At 55.3% G+C, this 14,565-nt stretch overlaps 1 protein-coding gene across 3 annotated transcripts in view; it reads right to left on the bottom strand.

Annotated features, from left to right (window-relative positions):
- The window catches only part of NLGN3 (neuroligin 3), a 39,641-nt gene extending 25,341 nt beyond the window's left edge, over positions 1-14,300 (bottom strand). For all 3 annotated transcript variants that reach the window (XM_048318673.1, XM_048318674.1, XM_048318675.1), the window contains exon 1: positions 14,213-14,300. The gene's annotated coding sequence lies outside the window, so the exon portion shown is untranslated. The remainder of the gene's footprint in view (positions 1-14,212) is intronic.
- Between the last annotated feature and the right edge of the window lie 265 nt (positions 14,301-14,565).

Here is a 14,565-nt window from a genome sequence, read left to right as displayed (position 1 = left end):
TTCAAAGCATGAGAAAGAACTGAGAGACCTGAGAAAGGACATTTCGTTCAGGGAAGCAATTCCCTTCACATCCCATGGGAGGTGGGAGCAAAACTTTCCCAGTTTTGCCGCCTACAGCGCTCTCACTCTTCCCTCCAGCAGGGAAGCCAAACGTGTCCCCCAGCAAAGATGGGCTGCTGCCTGCCTGCAGCCCCGCGCCAGGAGCCGTGCCTGCCAACTCAAAATGAAACCGGGCTGGGCTGGGCAGGCACAACCAAACTGGGAATGCTCAGACAAGCACGCAGTGAGAAACTGGGAGGATAAAGACACCGCAGGCATCCCAGGTCACTCTGCCAGGGCGCTGGTGGGTGAGCAGAGGAAGTGAGGCTGCTAGCTGTTGGGGATGTTATTCATGTGCTTTGGAAAACAAATGCTCTATAGGTATTTCCACGGCCACACTGTCTGCCAGGCGGCTTCCTCCTCAACAAAGAGACTCTCTCCATGGAAACCTGGGCGGGTGGGATCCTCTGGAAGCCTCTCTCGCAGATTCATATTCAGGCATCTCAACACCAGCCAGACAAGCCGGATCCACACCTCCTCTGGCAGACGGCCGAGGAGATGCGAGCAGCCAGCCTGCTCTCGTATTGGACCCTTCATCAGGGCCCAGCCTCCTGCCCTGGAGCACCAACCCCAAGCTCATCACACTGATGTTGTACCTCTATGTCCCATGAGGTTCAGAGCCAGGACAGATGGAGATGTCAAAGCACCCAGCTGGCACAGATGGATGATGGATGACGGATGATGGATGGATCTCCTTCCAACAGCAAGCAGACAGGATGTCCCATTGCACCCTCCAGCCACTGTGCCTTGTGCAGCTGTGCTCACCATTTGACCCCATTGTACCTTGCTGAGGGCCAGCCCATGCACCTCAGAACAAACACGCACCCAGCAAGCAGCACGAGAAACCCCTGCCTTCTCTTCTCCAGGTGAGCTCCAAACCTTTCCACCAGCCTGTGCTCCAGGAGCTCAGGCTGGTGCTCAGCTCTTAGCAAGCAGCACCTGCTAGACCCACTCCCCACCTGGCATCTTCTCTCCTCCACTGGGCAGTAATCCCAGCTCTCACCCAGCCCCATCCCACCTGGCCTACAACACTGCAGAAACCCCACAGAAAACCCTGGGGAGCACAATTGGACTGATGTGCTTGTGTCCCTGTGTCCCAGCAGCCCCTCAAGAGCATCCCTATGCCTGCAGGTCTCAGCCCAGGTTACCCATCCATGCCACAGGCAGATGTTTCCTGGTCCCACAGCACTGTGGGGGCATTTCCCAGGTCCATCACAGAGCTGGTGAACAGTGATAGATGGTTCACAGTTACCCTGAAAAGGACATGTAGGGTTTCAGAAAGGTCTGCCCCGCTGCTGCTGCTCTGTGTTCCCATGAATGACCTAAACAACAGAACAGAGTATGTTTCAAAATCTGCATGTGACACCCCAGCACTTTAGAGGCCAGGATGGGAATTTGACATGCTCCTGACAGACTGGAAAAAGGGTTGAGAGATGATGGGCAGGACTGTAAGTCACTGGGAGGTAAAAAATCGCACAAACAGGCCACAGAAGAAAAGACAGCAGCAGTTCTGCCACAAGGGTCATGAGGGCTACAGGTGAGTACAAGCTGAACGGGAGCCAGCATATCATTGCCACAAAAAAAAGGCAACTACAGGAGGATGTGTGAAAGGTCAGCTTACACATGAAGTAATTACTCTACTCTCAGCTTGTAAAGACACACCAAGTTATTATACTGTTGTCCAGAGAACCAGTTCATGCCCCAAAAGATTTGGACTAACTGAGAGAGGCCATAGGAGACCAGCAAGATCACCAAAAAGCCTTGGAGAAAAGTCTGGAAGATGGGGATTAGTCTAGACAAGACAAGTCACAGGGCACAATTTTATAACATGCAAAAGCCACTGCAAAAAAGTTCAGAACACTCTGCCCTTTTGTGCTAGGTAGGAGACACATTCATATAACGAAAGAAAAGTGTACCCCAGGAGAAGTTAAAGCACTCCATGACTATCTGCAAAGGGTGCTACGTGGCAGATGGATGGACCAAGTGAACCCCAGCATCCCCTCCAGCCCAGTGTCTTACACTTCTCATTACACTGGCTGGCAGCTCTGCCCCTGCCCTCATTCATCCGGCATTTGTCACCAGCTGGGTATACACATCCACCTTGGCCATGAACCCTCCAGCATTTAGGGTGCAGAGCAGAGCACTTAGGAGGCTTCCCAGTACCATGGAGCCCAAAACACCTGTTCTCCACACTGCAGAGGCCTCTCCCAGAGTCCAGCGTTCCCCACCTCACTCTCCTCCTGAGGCACATCTGCAGCCCCCCCAATATCAGGCACCACAGCCACTCTAATGGGACAGAAGGAAAACCTCATAAACCTCACCCTCGCTTGCATCAAGTGCAAGATACATCCCTGTGCCTTGCCTTTCCTAGCTCCTATCCACACTACCACCAATATTTAAAGCAAGCTGGATGTCAGAAGCCTATGAGACACTCCACTGAACATCCTTTGCCCTGGGGAGAGGATGAGGGACCACGTGAGAAGTGTCAGTTAAGTTCCTCCACGCTGCAAGAACATATGTGGGACAGAAGCTCTTTGACAACTCCCAGACACATGCCAAGATCCTCGAGAGCTTCCATTCATAACAGAAGAATGTTACTCAAAATCCCTAGAAACAGACAATTTCAAGAGCCACTTCTGCTGTGGTGCCAAAGGCCTCCCTCTGCAATATGGCCTGTCACCATTTGCTCCATGGCCTTTAATGAGTTCTTCATGAAGGAGCCAAGCCTGCCTTGGGAAGGATACCAGGGGCAAAGCAGACTTTTCCTTTGCCCACATTTTAGCCTTTCCAGACATTTTTGGTGTTGAATGCCAGCACACTGTTCGATTCCCGGCTCCAGAAGACACGCTACCCAGCAGGTGATATAACCTGGATCATTTCCAACTCTTGTTTAGCATCAAGAGCTCCAAAAATGCAGGAGGTTTCTCAGTGTCACTGAGCTGTGACTGGTGATGCTGCTAAAGGACAGCCCATGAGCACTCCAGCAGGGTCAGCGTTGGGGTCAGCACCCAATAGTGCTGATGCAAGAAGAAGGTGACCACTATAGAGGAACCAAGGACAACTGTGCTTGAAAGCCTGGAGTCTTTTGGAGTGGGCTACATGCTCACCTTGAGTTAGTCCCGATTTTGACTGACCTTCCCACTGACTGCTTCCCGGGAGCCTGGTGGAAAGGCGAGAGAGGGCCACGTGGCACAGCCAGCAGCTGCTGTGTGAGCAGCAGGCTCTGCCAGGACAGGAAGAGGGCAGTGGCAGCAGCCTCTCGGTGGACTGGCGGGTTCCCACACAGCTCAGGGATAGCTGTTGGAAGCAGGCTATTTATTGCCACGCTCTGGATAGAAATAATCTGGATTATCTCACGTTCTGGCTTTCCTGACCCCATCACGAAGACACAGCTTTTCTCTTCCTCACCTTGCTATTTGCAGTTTCAATGTACAAACACTCGCCTGCAGGGGCAGAGGTTAACGAGAAGCACTGTCCGAGCACAGCTGAACCCACACTCGCTCCCCGGCAGCGAAGGAAGCGCCTGCCTCAGCCCGGAGGATCTCAGAGCCGGCAACATGTGCATGTGGCATCGCTCTGTCCCGCTCAGGAGGGACGGCGCGGCGGAGCCGGGCTGGTTCCCGGAGCCCCGTGTGAGGTCGAGAGTTCCCCGCACCCCGCGGGAGCTGTCCCGTCAGCACCGCCCGCGAACCGCAGCTCCGGGACCGGGGCAGCCCCGAGGCTCCTGACGGCTTCCTGAGGAGAGGGAGGTGCTGAGCTCTTCTCCCTGGGATCCAGCGATAGCGCATGAGGGAACGGTTCAAAGCTGTGCCAGGGGAGGTTTACACTGGGCGTTAGGAAGCCTTTGCTTAGCCGGAGGGTGGTCAAACACTGGAACAGGCTTCCTAGAGAGGTGGTCGATGCTTCAAGCCTGTCAGTGTTTAAGACGCGTTTGGACAACGCCCTTAACCACATGCCTTAATTTTAGGTCAGCCCTGAATGGGCCAGGCAGTTGGACTGGATGATCACTGTAGGTCCCTTCCAACCAAAATTATTCTATTCTATTCTATTCTATTCTATTTCTATTCTATTCTATTCTATTCTGTTCTATCCTTCACAAATACATGTTAGAATTACTCCACCTCTGGCTTCGTGCAGGCAGGTGACTGACAATGCAAAAGTGCATCCACAGAACCCTGGAATTTCCAGACGAGTACTCAGGGAGTGAGCTGACAGACAATCTGCTTTCAGCAAGCCCTTGGCACCAGCACAAAGTTCATGCCAAGACAACTTGCTCACTCTCCCACACATCACAAACAAGCACCAGGCACCTACTCCAAGGCAATATAATCTCTCTCAAATCTGTGATCAACACTCCACAGCTAGCAGCCCAAGTGCAAATCTCACCCAGCAAAGAGAGAGCTGGCTCCAGCAGCAGCATTCCCCTCACTTCCTTCTCCAGCTTCAGGAAGCCGCACATTGACATTATTCCACCTGCTCACCACCATCCCCCTCACATCTGCCAGAGCGATGCCTCCTGCGTCCACTCCCAAATAACTGCCCTGGAAACTACCATGGCTAACAGGGGCCATTTTTAAGGTTAACATGGATCATTATGACTGAACCGTGTTAGGGAACAATTACACAAGCACAAAGCTCTTATCAATAAGCTTCTGAAAGTCCAAGTCCAAACACATTCATATTTCTTACGTTAGCAAAAGCACGTTTGAAGTCCAGTAAAGAAAGGAGACTTTGGTGACCCAAAGAGGCTGGCTCAACCACTCCCCCATTTCTGAAATGCCTGAAACTAAGAGGCAAGTATGAAACCAAGTTGCTGATGCAATGTCCTTCCCCAAAACTCTCTCATACCTCAGCCTCTCAAGCTCCTTTCTGGGCACCCAGCCATGCAAAGGACATGAAGCTCCTACAACCAATGGGCCATGGGCAATTTGCACAAAGCTCTGTCCTACCCATACCACCACCTGTGCTAAGAACAGCTCAAGACATCTCACACAAGCTCCAAGGGAAGCTGAGAAAGCATCAGTGGCTGCAGGCAGGGCGAGTGTGTGCACAGCCAATGCTTTCCATGGACTAGCGTGGACTGGGGGAGGCTCTATAAATGTAAGGAGGTGGGCTGGGCAGAGAGGAACCGACTGCAGCTTAAAATACATGGACTTCCTGCAAATGTGATTAGGGAGGGTGGGCAACAAAATCCAAGAGTGTTCTGAATGGGAACAGCTACACCCGAAATAAGTTGTCAATGTTTCATTTTTACTGACTCAAAGTAGGAAGGCAAAACCACTTAATCAAGGGTTGAAATCCAGACGGTGGCTTTGGAGCCTCTGGTTTCAGCAGCAGAGCCAGCAAAGGCCTGTTTCTTTTACCAACACCTGCCCCAACCACCTATGTCTGCCTAACATCACTCCACTCTTTATCAGCTCAAAAAGGTTTTGCAGGGCAGAATTGTAAAATAGATCATGGAAGTAATCTGGGCTAAAGGTAATAACACCCAGGACAAAGAACAAAGATGAAGAAAATAGCTGGAGACAAGCAGGAACTGACTTTTGCACAGAAGCTGAAACATGACACAGTAAGTTTTCTTGTGCAGAGATAAGGTTACAAGTTATCTGGCAGTGTACAAGCACCATCTTTTTGCACCACTTGTTACCGCCTTGTCTTGTACCATGAGACCAAGCCCATGGAGCAAGGTGGCTCTATGGGGAGAGCACATCCCCATGCAAGGGGGGGTGTGCGCCATCCCTTGAGGGTGACAATGCAGGAAGCAGTGTGCTCCCTCAGGATGCAAGAAAGCCCAAGCATTGCAGTCCAGCACTAAATTGTTTCCTCACTGCAGGGTCTTTGCTCAGGAAAGCTGTCCTAGCAGGTGTTTGAGCTCACTGTTCACATCACCTCCACCTTGTTACAATAGTCTCTGCTGCCAGGTGAAACACCAGGCAGGCTCTGCACAGACCCAGGGATGCCAGGCTGTGCCACCCCATGCTCCCGAGTTTCCCACAGCTGGGAGAGCTGCGGGTCCTGTCCTGTGCCAGAGAGATGCCTCAGCTGAACTCCAGCCCATCGCCCTACTGTGTGCCCCAGTCCCCACCGGACTCAAGATGCTGAGCTTTATGTTAGTGCGAGTGGCCCTCACCAAAGACCAGATGTGATTTTCTGACCATATTGCAAATGCCTCTTTGAGCCTAATGGCATCAGCAGCGACCCGCTGCTCCATGACACTGCAGCTTGCCTGGGGGCACAGTTAGTGCCAGCTCTGCCGTGGCCGGCCTGGGAGATCACGCTCCCCTCCTCACAGCGCTGGACTCTTCATCTACAACAGAGGGCTGCTCTCTGCAAAGCAGGGAGTGGGATACCCAGACATGGACTGGGGCCGGAGATGGGGAGCAGTGACCACTGGTAGCAACGCACAGGTAGGGCAGAGCACGAGTTAGCGCAAGCTGCATTTGCTAATGCTGTCATGCATATTCCCTCTGCTCCCACCGGCAAGCAGGTTTCGCTGGAAACATCAGAAAGATCCAAATGCGGGGGTGGGAAAATGCCATTGTTGCTGGAAGCACCATGGACTCCTCCATCCACACCACCACCCTGCAAGCTGCTGGTGGCAGAGGGCACCGGGTCCCGTTCCCTCCCATCTGCACCGCGCTCCTCGCCCCCGCGGGGCAGGGGACACCATCCCAGGGCAGCACCTCCTGGCAGGGCTCCTGCGGGAGCCGGGACCGCACACCCAGAGCCAACATGACACAGCGTCAAGCAGCCACATCCTGCAGCAGCCACCGCTCCTCCAGGGTGACGTCAGCCTCCGCAAGAGCTGGCAGGCAGGACATGCTGTGCATGCCGGCCGCGCTGCTCCCAGACACCGCCTGGCTCCGGCGCACACTGTGGCCTGTGTCCCTCACCAGCGACGACTGATCTACAAATTGAATTTCACACTTGCACGCTCCAGAATAAGGCACAGGTGCTCGAGAAGCCACCCTCCCCCTCTCCACATCTGCCTTCCCGCTCGCCCCACCCCGCTGCTGAGCGCCGGGATAATGGCTGGCGGCTGTGGAGGAGCTCCTGGGCAAAGCCCCGACAGGTACAGGCGGCATCGGCTCACGGCAGAGCTGCCACGCTCGGGGCGACATCAGGGCGAGGGGAGCCCTGGGACCCTGGCACAAGGGCCACCCACGTGTGCTGCTGGCACGACACAGCGTCCAAACCCGCCCATCTGCAGCTGAATGAGATAAAAGCCCATCCCAGAGTTACTGGTTTCCCCAGAAACTCCACAGGCTTTCCCAGGAATTCTGGAAACGCACAGATTTGGTATGTGCTCCAGTAAGCCACCGAAAGAGTTGGTACAGTTATCACAGCCAGAGAGCACCATTAGCACGGGTTGTGTGCACAGCTGGCAGCCCGGACAGATGTGGTCACCTCCAGAAGGACCTCGGACAGCCCAAGTGGATGGTGCAGCCCAAGCCCACGACAGCCTCTACCCAACCAAGAGGAGCAGCTTCCTTAAGCAGAGGAGCCTGCCCTCAACAAGGCCACCAGGTGCTCACATTGCCAAACCAAAACCAAAGCTGGTGTGACTAAGCAGAAGACCATGGAAGCACCCTGGACTGGAGAGTCAGCCTGCAGCCACAGCAGCTCCACGAGGTCTTGCTCATGCAGCCAGGGCTCACTAGAGACTGTAGGTCAGGCAAGCCAGCAGCTAGAAAGGAAACCCATTCAAATTTAATCCAAAATGTATTTTCTATTTTCCCTTGTAAATTTATCCTCCCATATTTTCTATCTTCAAGCACAAAAAAGCAGAAAGCCTAAAACCTCTGGCAAAAAAAAAATCCTTTAATGTGTTTTACTGCAAATACCACCTCGTGTTAAGAAATAAGCTGGACTGGAGCAAATCAGGCACCCTGGGGATGCCCTGTCTCTCCAGAGGGAGCAGACCAGAACGAAGCAGGACATACAGGCATGCTGCAAGGACCAACAATGCCAAGGAAAGTCAAGTTCAAGTGCCAAGACAGCTCTCATGCTCGCTGCTGCTCCTCAGAGGTCCCTGAGCACTGCTCTGCCTCAGCAGATGCCCACTTGGAAGTGTCGCTCCTGGCGGACACAGAAGGAGGTTTTTGTTGCAGAGTAGGCAACCAATTGGCTCCTCTCAAAGTCATGAGCATGAAAGTACAGCAGCTCCCTGCCGAAATCTGCAACCTCAGATTCTCATCCAGAGACCCAGTGGCAACAGAGACCGAAAAGACAAGACAGAAACAGAGATTTCTCGAGGCACAGGACAGCTGCTATCCAAGGGAGATCTTTGGTTTGTGGTTGCAAGAACACCCTTGTGCTGGATGGACACTTCCCTCAGTCCTCCAGGAATTCATAAGGATAAAAACCAGCGTCCTCTTCATGAGCAACAACCTCACTTGACCTCATCCTGCTGCCTGCCAGCCAAAACCCACTGGGGACCACTGGGTCCCCAGCTCATCCCTGAATCCTCCTCTCCAAGTCCATTTCTCCCACAAGAAGCCAACGGCTCCCAAGCCAAGGCTCACGTTTCCCTGTTGTCCTTGCATGTCTGTGGACTGCTCAGGAGTTGGGGAACAGCCTTTTGGCATCCCACATTTGCGGTAAGGCTGAACTGGACCCTCACTGGCAGCAGGACATGAGTCTTATCTCATTTGAGGATAAAACCAGGAACAAAACTGACACTGATGTTTCCTGATGTGTGTGAGAACAGGCAGAGACAGGGGATTGGAGGAGGGGGAGATGAAGATCAGATCCCTGGTGATCCCACGGTGCCTATCACATGCAGCAAGTACCAGGGAATTGGGACAGCTCTAAGATGAGACTCCAGCTCTGCTGCCAGCGTGTCCCTGTGCCCAGAGGAAGCAGAGCTGTCAGGGAATACAGCAGGAAGGGATATTGCTGTTCATTTTCAAACCAACTGAATTAGTACCTGATTAGTATACAAAAGCCTGTCAGAGGTCTCCAGCAAAGGGTCCCGTGAAGCCCAGGCTTGGTACTTAGCACAGGTCTTGTATCCCCCAGCAGGTGCACCTCCATCATGTGGGGAAATCATCCCACACTCTCAGTGAGGAAGCAGGACTGAGCATGCACCTGTCACCCTGTGCCAAGCTAAGTAACACAGCTGGATGGAGATAAACCCATCCTTCCTTACCAGAGCCCAGAGCTCCCTCCTGGCTCCACACTCTCTGGTGGGCAGAATGTTATGAAAATAACAGAGCAGACCAAAAGTCCTCCTTGCTCTGTGTACTTGCAAGCAGTCAGAAGCACAAGCAATTCATAGCTCAGCAGCTGCCCAAGTCGGAGGTGGATCTCAGTGTGTTTATTGGTTGTGGGGGAACCCTCTTGTCCTTCTTGAAATCATCCCATTTCTCCTGAAACTAATGCAAGGTTTTGTTGTTCATGACACCTTGTCCTGAGGACTTCTGTGATTTGATAGCACATCTGCAAGAGGCAATGCCCCTCCTCCTGTTTGGCACCTCCTGATAGCTTAATTTGATGTGACCTTGTACTCGTATGAAAATAAACAATGAACAGTTAACCTCTATCACTTCTCTCCTGGCCTCCTGTAGACACATCTTATCCATCTTCTGTTGTTTCTTTCCCAGTCTGAAGAACCCTGCCTTATTTAGCCCTTTTTTTTGCAGAGAGGCCACCAGACCTCTGACCAACTCTGCTGCAACTTCCAGGCATTTGACTCCACAATGATCTCAACACCCACACATCTCTCCTGAGCTCTCCGTGGGCAGCTCTAGAGACAGAGACACAGAGCAACCCCTGTCCCCTTCTCCTCCATCACTGTCCCATGAGTCCTCAAGTTGCTCAGTGGTGCCTGGAGTTATGTGAGGGCAGAGGAAAGACACGAACACAGTTGGACTCACACATTCACCTTCACAACTCCTTTAGCACTGGGTGCCAGCATCAGAACATGGATGAAGCCACCTCCATGAGGAGTGCCATGCAGACATTCTGGCCACGCTACAGACTTGGGCTTCTTCTCCCACTCCTTTAGAGCAGCACCAAACCACTGCTTGATGAAGGCCAAGCCCCTGCAGCCCCTGATCACCACAAAAGGCCATTCTCAGCAGTCTCCTCCCCAAGCCCATCTCAGAAGCCTCCTGACCAAACTTTTCCCAGACATCCTTGCCCTCAGCAGCCCAGGCCCAGACCCAAACAAGGCTCGTGCACCATACAAGCCCTGTAACATGTTCTCTCTGCAACCTTTCCCAAACTTTGCCACCTGTTTTGCTGGCACAGCCAGAGCAACTGGCCACCAGGCAAAGTTTCAGCTCTGCTTGCCAGACACCTTACAGGATATGCTCTCACTGAGATGCAGTTTGAAAATAACAGATGTTACTCCACTGTTCTGCATTTTTCAGTGTCAGGAACAAGGCTTCTTTACCAACAATCCTCTGAGCTCCTTGCCAAGGTGGTCTCATCCCAAACAGTGCTCCTCAGCACAAAATCTTGCTCGCAGACAGCCACTGGCACATGCTGTCCCTCCTGCCAGGCAGACAACATGGCAAAAGGAATATACTGCAAGAGCAGAGTTTCCACACACGACTTCAAGACTAAGCAGGAGCACAGGTTTCATCATGGACTGCAATACCACATGACTACTGAGCCCAGACAAGCCAAACTTCACATAACCTCCCATCCAGGGAAAACTTCCAGGAGCTACACAAACCAGACAGGACCCGGCAGCTGCAGCCAGAAGCACCCATGTCTTTGCACTGCTCCCTCTTCATCCCCCTTTCCTCTCAGTCAGACTCGCTCCAGGGTCTGAATGATGTGGGTTCAAACTGGCAGCTCTGGCAATTGCAGGACCATTTATTCATTCGCCTCACACCCACAGTAGAATCCTGCTGAGGCCAGCAGCGCACAGTGCTGGTCACAGCCTGCTCCCTGCCCCCAGCTCCGGGGAGCATCACGGTAGGAGACCACCAGAGCATTCAGTCCCCCATCCAGCACCATCCAGCTCAGCTCAGTCCTCAGACCCAGCTCTCCTCGAGTTCCCTGGTACCAGGATCCAACCTGCCTCCTCCTGCTGACGTGCCTTGTGCTGGCTGTGACCACCTCCCCTCAGTGCCGACCCAGGAGCCACAACGCCCTTGGCTGCCTTTCAAAGCACTGTCAGTGGCAGCCAATAACCACAGACCACCAGCAGAGGAATCTCTGTCTGGGATCCCACAGGGAGCCAGCAACTCCCATCCCAGTGGCACTGGGAGTTCTAAGGAGAGAGCCAAGCTGTCCCTGCCCCATCCCTCTGCACTTGGTGCACGGGATGGCAGATACCAGCCTCTCTGTGCTCTGCTCTGAGATTCCACAGGCTCCTCTGCAGCTCCACAACTTGTTGCATACACGCTCCATGTTCCCATCCTCACCACTTCCCACCATCCTTCCACCCTTCTACTGTTACTGAATCCGTCCAGCTGCCACTAGTGCAGCATGGACACTTCCACACTGCTCTGTCTGAGGCCATAGTAGCTCCTGGACAGCCAAGAGAGCTTCCTTTCTCCCCTGTCTGCTGCAAAGAAACAGCTTCTAGAAGGAAGGATACAGGAAGATGGCAGCAAATTGCTTGGGAGGCAGCAGACTCACTGTGGCTGGGGGTGTTTAGGAGCTGGCTGAGCTGATGCTGTTTGGGAATTGTTTAGATGGAGCTCAGAGACTTGATGACTTCGACATCCCTTTCTTATCAGCTGTCCTAAAATACCTCCTCCTTTAACACAAAGGCCAGTATGGACCTGCCAGAGGATTTTGGCAATCACTGTCTCCTTGCTCTTGCTCACGGACTATATGTGATCCTGATCAAAAGACACCTGGAACAAATCCCTGTCTGTGCTGGACGTGAGCACCCAGAGCAGACCCCACAGAGAGTCCGGACAGACACAGCCACCACATCTGGAGCCTCAGCACAGTGCTCTGCCAATTCTCACGCTGCCTTCTGAAGCTTTGGCAGGCTCCTGTCCCTGGGCAGCCTGCTCAGTAGCTCTGCTCATGACTCCCAGGTTCTGGCTGCCCTCACCACCCCAATCTCGAGCACCTTCCCTCCAGCCCTTTGGGACAAAAGCCTCTACACGGGGTCTGGAAAAGAGACAGCCCCAGATGAAAAGTGCAGGGCAACCCCCTTGGCATGGGCTCAACCTTCCTCTCCAACAAGGCTGCCCTAGATGCCCACTGCTGTTGAGTGTGGGCAATCGGAGGCTTCAAGAGGCAGCACCACGCAGACCCTGCCAAGATGGGCACTGCAGCTCCCATTTCCTCAGCACAGCACTGTGCAGGGCCCTCACACCCATGTCCGAGGGCTGCCCTGCACCTTGGCAGCTTCTGCTTGTGCTCTGGAGGTTGAGAGCTGCATGTTTGCAGGTGTCCAACCAAACTCCACATCCCGACTGCACACGTAACCATGGCAACTGCACATGCGAGTGGCAAAGCCTCGAGCCCGGCTAACTGCAAATGCAAATGAAGCAAACACATGAACAGTGCTAAAAGTGTGACCTCTAAATGTCAGCCTTTAACCGTTTTGCAGACACCAGCTCTGGTGGCGGCCGCCTGCAGCCTGCAGAACAGGAAGAGGTCTGGTTCCAGTGGGGACCTCTGGGTGCCCAGCCCTGCACCAGGCATTGGCATGGGTGCTTGGGTGCACCCCTGGCACAGGCATTTCCCAGAGCTGAGTGACTCCTGCCTTGGCAACCAGCAGCTCCCTCTCTGAGGACACATCCACTCCTTACCCAACTGGCAGATGCTCCCAATTCCACAGAGCACCCTGGTTTGCAGGGGAAGGAAGGTCCCACCAGGCTGACACAAAGCATGGCCAGCACAGGGGCTCATAGGGAGATGGCCCTGCCATCACCTGGGGCCAAGCCAGCAGCAGCATCAGATGAGGCACTCTCAAAGGATGGAAGGAAAATCCCAGCCTTTCAGGGATGTCATGTCAGAGCCACCTCCCTAAGGGAGGTCTGTGGCCTTGGGAAAGGCTGCCAGCAGAGGCAGAAGGAGGTGTCACCATTTGGGAGAGTGTGGTCCAGGAACTGACTGGCTGGACAAAGGCCTCAGGTCCCTCATCATTCCTACCCCTTGCTGCTGACAGCACTGGCTGCAGACAGACCCCAGCACTGACCACCACCCACCACGTCTGTCCTGCTCCATGGCTTCGAGCACGATGAAGTCAAGCTCAGGTGAACGGTGCCAGCTCCAGCCACAGTGCACATCACTGGGGCCACAACACCTGCACCCACCAGCCCACTCAGGGACGGATGGATAGATGGATGAACGGATATCTGGCCCACTGCCGCACTCAGGGATGAGCACAGCCAGCTGTCTGACAGCAAGCCTGCCTCCAACTCGGTCCCTGGCCCGAGAGAGAAATAGGGAATGTCCTTTCACTCCAGGAGCCCAGTGGCTAATGTCATTCCTAACGCTATGCCAAGTAAACTGAGCCAAGGGGATCTCCTGCCTGCCCTTGACCCAGGGATGCTCACAACAGCAGCCTCATGCCTGTCAGCACGAGGAACATCCTTGCACCCCAAATAACCCACCTCCCAGGACCTACACCAGTACCCCCAGTACGTACACTACACCACAGACACCCCACAGCCCCGGGGAGGATCCCAACCCCTGGAGTGAGAGCGCTCCAGCCCGGAGAGCCCTTGCTCCCCGCTCTGTGCTGGGTCTGACGGGCCGGGCCGAGCGGGACCGGGCAGCCCGGCGGATGCGGGGCGGGGGCCGGGATGCGGGGCGGGGGCCGGGATGCGGGCCGCGCAGCTGAGGCGGGCGCACAATCCCCCTTTCAGCACGTCGCCATGGCAACCCGCCGGCTCGCCGCGGCCGCTCATCCGGCCCCGTTAACCCTCGCCGTTACCCGCCGCCGCCGCGCTCGGCCCCACCCGTTAACCCCCGCCCCGCCGCGCTCCGCTCCGACGCCCGACTCCGGGACCGCGACCCGAACCGGGACCACCCCCCGCCCCGAGAGCCCCACGGCCGGCGCGGCGGTCACCCCCAGCCCCGCGCCGCGGGGCCGGTCCGGTCCCGTCCGGCCGCCCTCCCCATCAGGAGCCGCCGCGGGCCGGGCCGTGCCGGTCCGTGCGGGGCGGGGCGGGGCGGGCGCACTCACCGTCGGGGGCGGCGGCGCGGCTGGGCCATGCCGGTGGCGGCGGCGGCTGCCCCGCGCTCCGCTCAGTCCGGCCCGACCCCGCACCGGGAGCGCGCGGCGCGTGCACGGCGGAGGCGGGCTGGGGAGGGGCCGTCCCGCAGCACCCCTTCGCTGCCGCCGCGCTGCCCGGCACCGCCGCCCGGCACCGGCACCGGGACCGCCCTGACCGGACATCCCACGGCCCCGCCGCTGCTCCGGCCGGGCCCGGTACCGCACGCCCCGGCACCTGCACCGCCCTGGTCGCTGCGCCGAGGGGATGCCGCACCCGCCGAGCGCCGCGCAGTCCGGTACCGCACCCTCCGGGTACCGGCACC

The sequence above is a fragment of the Corvus hawaiiensis genome, chromosome 14 (genome assembly GCF_020740725.1).
Source record: "Corvus hawaiiensis isolate bCorHaw1 chromosome 14, bCorHaw1.pri.cur, whole genome shotgun sequence".
In the NCBI taxonomy this organism is placed as follows: Eukaryota; Metazoa; Chordata; class Aves; order Passeriformes; family Corvidae; genus Corvus; species Corvus hawaiiensis.
This window is presented reverse-complemented; position numbering and strand designations above follow the sequence as displayed.